Source organism: Triticum urartu, chromosome 7, assembly GCF_003073215.2.
Source record: "Triticum urartu cultivar G1812 chromosome 7, Tu2.1, whole genome shotgun sequence".
NCBI classification, from domain to species: Eukaryota; Viridiplantae; Streptophyta; class Magnoliopsida; order Poales; family Poaceae; genus Triticum; species Triticum urartu.
In genome coordinates this window covers 388,023,964-388,031,043 of record NC_053028.1, presented here as the reverse complement: position 1 = coordinate 388,031,043, position 7,080 = coordinate 388,023,964, and the positions used below count along the sequence as shown (strand labels likewise).

At 45.1% G+C, this 7,080-nt stretch overlaps 1 long non-coding RNA gene across 4 annotated transcripts; it reads left to right on the top strand.

The window, feature by feature from the left end:
- The first annotated feature begins 3,524 nt into the window (after positions 1-3,524).
- Positions 3,525-6,699, top strand: LOC125522865. 4 transcript variants are annotated; one of them, XR_007290001.1, is made up of 5 exons: positions 3,525-4,046; positions 4,881-5,427; positions 5,792-5,982; positions 6,083-6,197; positions 6,405-6,699. It is a non-coding gene; the product is annotated as an uncharacterized LOC125522865 (long non-coding RNA). The 4 variants fall into 4 exon arrangements; XR_007290000.1 differs by having other exon boundaries at positions 3,526-4,046; positions 6,481-6,699; XR_007289999.1 differs by lacking the exon at positions 6,405-6,699 and having other exon boundaries at positions 3,526-4,046; positions 4,929-5,427; positions 6,083-6,387.
- Positions 6,700-7,080: the final 381 nt, after the last annotated feature.

Genomic DNA, 7,080 nt, shown 5'->3' with positions numbered 1-7,080 from the left:
TGAAAACACAAAGCATGGCAGTTAAGTAAAGGTGAAGCTCTAAAAATTATGAATACTGGGCTACTGCTAGAAACCCCTAGAACAAGTCTAAAACAACATGGCAAGAATGCAAAAGTTAACAGCTTATGGGACTTAGCAGAAATGCATGCATCAAGATAGAAAAAGCACCAGGTAGCAAAGTTTAAGCATAGAAAACTATATACTACAGGAACATATTACATTACACAAGATCATGGCATGACAGTACTAAATGCACTTAATAAAACTCCCTTACTGAGCTTGATCTAAAAACCCACAGATAGGATGGTAGCACCAAGGCAAACATGGCAAATGATATGACTGTTTACAGACTCAAAAGAATTCATGACATGCCAATATGTAGATTCATGATAGCATCTTTGCAAGCTTGTGGCACTCATCACAGTGCACCAAATGACATGGAATAAAATCTAGCATGAAGTAGGCATGAAAAAGAAGCTATCCATGTGCAAAACCACCTCATAGCATACTTCAAATAAATCACACAAAAAAGACAAAAGAGCATCATGATGTTAAATGACATGTACATGAATTTGCTCAAATGCAAAAACTAACGCCACCACTGGATTGGTGGGATTTTTCTACCCCAAAAACATATATAATATGTGGGGGTTGCTGTAGAAAAATGCTCACAAGTTCAATAAGTCAAAAACTGCCTAAAAGGGAAATAGACAGAAATGGAAAAACCTAAAATGGACTATGTCCCAATCTAGACTTGCCAAATAAGGAAGGGACCAAACTGGAAAGGCCCAAAATGGATGAGGCACCCGATTTGGCTAGAGACAGAAGCGTGCGGATGACAGGTGGGCCCGTGGGTCCCATGTGTCATGTGAGAGGGTGTGTGTGGGTGTGAGGCTGACAGGAGGACCTGGCGATGCGTGAGGCTGACCAGTGGGGCCCGCGGACTCCCACACGGTGCTCGAGCAGAGGAAGCAGGGGAGGGCATCGGTGACGGGCAGACGCGGCGGAAGGCTCGTCGGAGCTGCTCCGGTGGCCTAGCGGAGCGACGGAGGAATGCAACGGATGCACGCGGAGAAACCGCACACCCGCATGGCACTTGACGCACCTAACGACGACGAAGGCAGCGCCGGCGGCGACGAACAGAGGCGGCATCGACGAGCTCAAGCACGACAACCACGGGCCCTAACGGAGCGACGGAGACGCGTGCTCGACTTAGCTGGACACGGCGGAGATGACGGACACGTGCAGAAGCGCTACAGTGGTCGGAGCACTCGCCAGAGGCGAGGTCCGACGGTGATGGGCTCGGGCGCGCACGGCTAGCATGACTAGAGCATGCAAAATAGAGGGAGAAGGAGGTGGGGTGAATCGCAAGCTCACCACGAGCACGAAGACACGCTCGGCTTGGCGAGAGGAGGTCGGGGACGGCGGTGATGTCGATCGAACACCCATGGCGGCCGGAGTCGAAGAAGAAGAAGAGGTCGATGCTGCAGAGGGCTTCGGCTCCGTAGTCAACAACGGGGACGTAGTCAACGACGGGGAAGAAGAAGGACATGCTAGTCGAGGCGGAGGTCAACGGGGAGCATGTAGGCGACGACGACACGCTCCTGGATGCGCTAGGGCGCGACGGAGACGGCGGATCTAGGGGTTAAGGTGCCCTGGCGGTGGCGAGGGAGAGAGGGAACCCTAGCGGAATGGTAGGGCAAGGAGAGGGGCTTAAAAGGGGCTAGGGTGAGCGGCGCGAGCTCACGCGCGGTCCCCATGGCAACATCGAGAGGAGGACGAAAAGGTGGGTGGCGTCTATAGGACAGGCACTGACTAGCGGGGCCAATCAGGCCACGTGGCAAGGGGCTAGTGGGGGTGCGAGTGCGCGTGGGTGAGAAAAAGCAGGGAGGAGGAGGCCGCGCGGGCTGGCGCGCGGGCTGATGGGCTGCGGAGTTGCGCTAGCTGGGCCGGCCAGGAGGTCGAGGCCCAGGTAGGCTGTTGTTGCTGCTCTCTTCTCCTTTTTCTTTTTCTTCAGACAGAAACACAAAAGGAAAAGTGCAGGGGAAGTGGAGGGGAGTTTTAGAAATATCACAATATTCCCATGAACCTGGTTTTATGCCCTATTTATTAAAATTGGTTTGGCATTTTTAAAGGTAGAAAAATATAACAAGTTTGAATTGAGTTCAAACTTGGGTCATTCTTGAACCTGACCAAAACAATTTCAGATAGGGTGAAAACTTGCAGAGGGGTTTAGGCCATGGTGCAAGATTTATAGGGAGAAGATGAACATTTAAGGAGTAGGGAAAATGACCCTTGACAAAATAAGGAAAGGAAGAGAAGGAGAGGTGGTGATGAGTGAAGGGGAAAAGTTGAAGCTTGGATCCACATGGAACATGCCACAATGCAATGTGCTACACATGAAGATGCACATGAAGATGATGATACGTAAAATGGCACCAAGCACAATGCAACATAAGAGGAGGCCATGATGCAACAATGAAAGGCAAAAGAAATATGACAAACAATGACAAGACAAAGCGAAGAGGAACAAAACAAAACCCAAAAAGAAAACCCAAAAGATGAAACCACTTGGTATTGAACAAGACAAGGTTGGATACATCTCCAAATATGAAAGTTTTACATATGGGGTGTTACATGCTTGCATCCTCTTCTTCTCTTGAAAGACGGCAACCTCCTTCATTGCTCATGTCAACAAGTGCTCATCCCAAGCGAGGTCACGCACCAAATACATGTCTTCAAGCGAAACTAGATACTCAAGGTTAACCATATTGCCAGTGCCAGGGCACACAACTATCGCCAACACAATGAGTGGCCATGTCCTATTTATCATAACCTCATCCTCATCGCTGCAATCTTTGAGCAACTTGATAAAATGGGCAATTGGCGCCCTGTTTCCCTCTTTGTAAATGTTGTGTAGGTTATGTTCATAGCTCTTCTTTAGAAGCTTCATAGGTCTATCACCGGATGGCACATTGAAAATCCTTCTCATCATGAGTTTGCTAAAGTTGATGGATTTGTTCTTGTATTTGAACTCACGGAGTGAATGATTCGTAAACATCACAACAAACTCAATGAGCTCATGAGGCACCTTGAAAGGCTCGATGTCCAACAAGTCTCCAAATGGGTCATTCCTTATAATTCTCCATTTCTTCGGTGATAACTGCTTCCCAAGCTGACACAGCCGTTTTGAGTTAAACCTCAACTAGAACCCATAGAGATTGCCTTTCTTCTTATTCTTCTTGTAAACCTTCTTACTCCCCTCATTCTCACCAGTGCTACCTGCAACAACTAGAAAAAGAGAAAATAAAAAAGAACTCAATAAAAACCTAGTTCGAATCAAGCAGTGGCTAGAGAAAAATATATACCCCGCAAAAAAAAGAGAAAAATATATACATGCACACATTAAGAACGTAGGACAAAATCGAACCCAAAAAGAGTCGCGACTATGGCACTAGCTGGGCATGTGCACGTTGGACTAGCTAGGAGACAAAAATGATTTCCAATCGCTTCCTTCTCTGATAGGTTGAAGCGTTCGCTTCATCCAGAAGCGAGCCCCCACACGTCCTTCTTTCCTCTCCTCGGATGGATTCCTAGGGTTGCCGCCGCCTCGCCTCTCCCCCGCGCTCATGCCTCTCCTTCTCCCGCCCCGGGCACCACCTCCTCCGGGCCCCTGCCTGCACTCCGCCCCTTCCTCTTCTTGTTGTGGCAGACATCGCTGCTGAGCATGCCTGCGTCGCCGCTGCTGCGGAGGGCTCCTCGACTCCGCTGCATCCGAGGAGGGTGCCCTATGGAGGGCCCTAAATGTAGTAGGCGACTCCATCCCATGTCGCGTGCGGCGGAGGCCAGGCCAAATCCGCCTCCTCCAGACCATCCACTTCGTCACACAAAACGAAAAAGGTTGGCCCTAGTTCGAGCTCCGCCACCCCATCCCAGGTCGTTGTTCATCAGTGGCAGGCCATGCTCCGCCTCCTCAACACCCACTGTGTCTGCGACCGGACCTTGACGGCGTTTGCCCTGGACAGGACCTCAACGGCGACCTCTAGGTCAGGCCTCTCTCCCTTTCGAATCCCTTCTTTTTACAGTACGCTGGGAACACTAGGCATGCCATACACCCACTGGTTCGTGCTCTATCCCCACTGAGATGCGTGGATACTTATCTAAATATAAGGTGCCTAACATTATTGATTCATTTGGATGATTCAGAAGCTGGTTATTAGAATGTGTAAGTGTTGATGATACAAGGAGCACCACTCAACCAAATGGTTTCATTTTTTTATTCTAATGCAACATTGTTAGTTTATTTTCTTAGACTTGTTTATAAATGGTCAGTCTCTTGAGTTCCAGGAGTTCAAATTATCACACATATTAGAACAGAAGTCGTCACTTTTCAGTTGTTTTCCCTAAATCTAATGTGTTTCTGTACTAATCCCTAGGAAAAAATCAATACCATATTAGTAATTTGAGAATCGCTGAGAATGTTCTTCATTCTCTGATCTAGAAAGTTAATGTTGTAAATTTTGCACTAGGACTATACAGCTAATGATATGGATGGTGAGGTGCATTATAACCGTGATTTTACTTTTATTTGTATTGCTTCGACATCTGTAAATTTGTAGATTACTAATTGTTATAATGAAAGAAAAACATATATTTAGCTCAAATGTGAGAGCTATTTAGTGGTATGGTCTTTGGATTTTTGCATTCAAATGTTAGAGCTCCGGTGGTACTCACATATCGATGCATCATGGGGCTAGAGAAGGTCCTTCTATGGGTGATGTTAGATATGACATTTTAATACCAGATTCAAATTACTTCATCTTGTTTTCCTTCATTCATTAAATGAATAGGATGCTATTTGTTTGCATGACTGAATGCAGATATGAAATTGTCCTTGATGGATGATTGTAACTAAGCTCATGTTCTAGATATTAAAAAGGATCGACCGGATAATGCCCTTGCAATCACTGATTTCGCTATCAAGTCTACAATCCAGTGTTGATGTGTCAACACGGGAAGCAACGGCCAGCAGAGCGATTCGGATGAGATGCTTGCTACTAGTTTCCTCGCCATGCCGCGACCAGAGCCTCCGCCGGTCAGTACTGTTGCTGTCTTCTTCGACAACGGCGAGATCCGTAGCACATGCGAGTGGAAGACTGCGCTGCCAGTTTAGGTGTTGTTTCTCCAGGTAATATGATTCTCCGTCATGTTTTCCCAAGCACTAACAAATTCCATCATTTGTTTGGCTTGCATGTGAACGGGTCGATGGGAATTTTCTGGCTGTGGCTCTAAGCTGAATCAGCACTTGATCAACCTCAAGCCATTGTGATGGCTCCACTAGTAGGCACAAGATGGAAACTACCGGTTTGAGAAGGGGCTAGCCGAAATGAACAAGTGTCATCTACAACAATAGCCGCTTTTGTAAAGGTATGTTTGAATGTAGTTATAGTTTGTCACGTGACATGATCTGTATCTATTACTTTCTTAGTAGGTTTTCTTATTTTCTGAGCATAATCTAACAGAGTAAATTTTATTGTTGCCTATTTAGTATTTACTCTCTTTACTGAATTTATTCTTCAATAATAAGGCAAGGATTAGATGATAAATGAACTGTCCATTTATTTTAACAGCCATCTCAGTAAAGAACCAAGTAGAATAGAAAATTAAATACAAACATAATCTTGTCAGAATCTGGGGATGTGGAAGGTCAAGCGTGGGTGATTATTCTAAATCCGGGTACATTGTCATTATTTTTGTTGCCTGAAGTGATGTTCTGTTGGTGATTATGTAGGATGGAAGTACACTTCAGAGGGTTGCGCACCTATGAAGCGGTTATTGATGAAGTCATGGACAAGGGACTTGCCAATGCTACACAGTCATGAAATCCTTATCGTCTTCCTTCTTCTTCCATACATGATATACAACGCTATCATTAGTCCAAGTTAAAGCAGTTCTTGTGATGCTTGATACTGTTGGCAGGAGGTACAAAAGTGTTTGATCTGTCAAGCATGGATGTAGGTTCTATGTTGCACCTACTGTTAGATCTAGAGTATCACCAGTTGAACCTTCTATTCATGTTCAGTGCTGACGGCAACCACAGGAGGGGGTCGGGGTGATCGAAGAGTAAGGCGTGGGTGACTCCAGCGAGATGTTTCTAGAGCGGATGTCAATGATGCGGCAATGAGAAGACCCTCACTGTGAGCCCTATCCCTCTCATTTAGCATCTCAATTTTTGGTTCCCGTGCTCCTGTTTCTCTGTTCTTCATTTGTGGTGATGGATCAGAAAGCCCCAGATAGTATTGTTTTAGTGTTCTATGATTGAAATAAATTTATATACTGCGGACGAGCACATAAGAAATATAGGGAAAATCTTAAAAGAATTGATCACTGTTTGCAAATTTCAGCTTCACAATTCATAGATCCTGGCGTCTCGCATTAAGAAAGCACAACAATAAAAGCCACATTCTACCGTCATTGCAGAGTGCAGGCATGGAAGGGGTGGTAAGCCAAGAGATAGTCGTGACTCAAAAAATTGTTGAGTGTGTGGATGGGGTAGCTCAAATATAGATTCTGAAAAGAGGAAAAGGCGCTAAAGTTGTCCTGGAAGCAATTATTTTTCATACATGTTTTCATACTGATAAGGAACTACTCAAAAGAGAAGTTTCAAGGAACTAATCAACAAAGTGCAGTACATTGAAATACCTAATTCAGCATGTTGGTGATACACTGATCGTGGATGGGGTATGATTTTTTGCTTATATGCTGCAACATGTTGAATTAGGTAAGATGAAGCTAAGGTGAACAAACTCAAACCACGATCAGTGTATCACCACCTGCCAGTGAAGCTCCATTTTTCTATAGTTAAGCCACGACAATGGTTTAGAAAACAAACCGACTCTACCATACTTGATTATTGCATTCCAAAGTCCAAACACTATAGAAAAAGGTTTTTCATTTACGGGAAACAGTACTCTTGTACTGCATATATTCATAAATCTATAGAAAAGGTTTTGACTGTTCAGTACAAGAAAACATAATCTTAATATTCTATAATCCCGAGTTATCCAAGTTCAACCACCA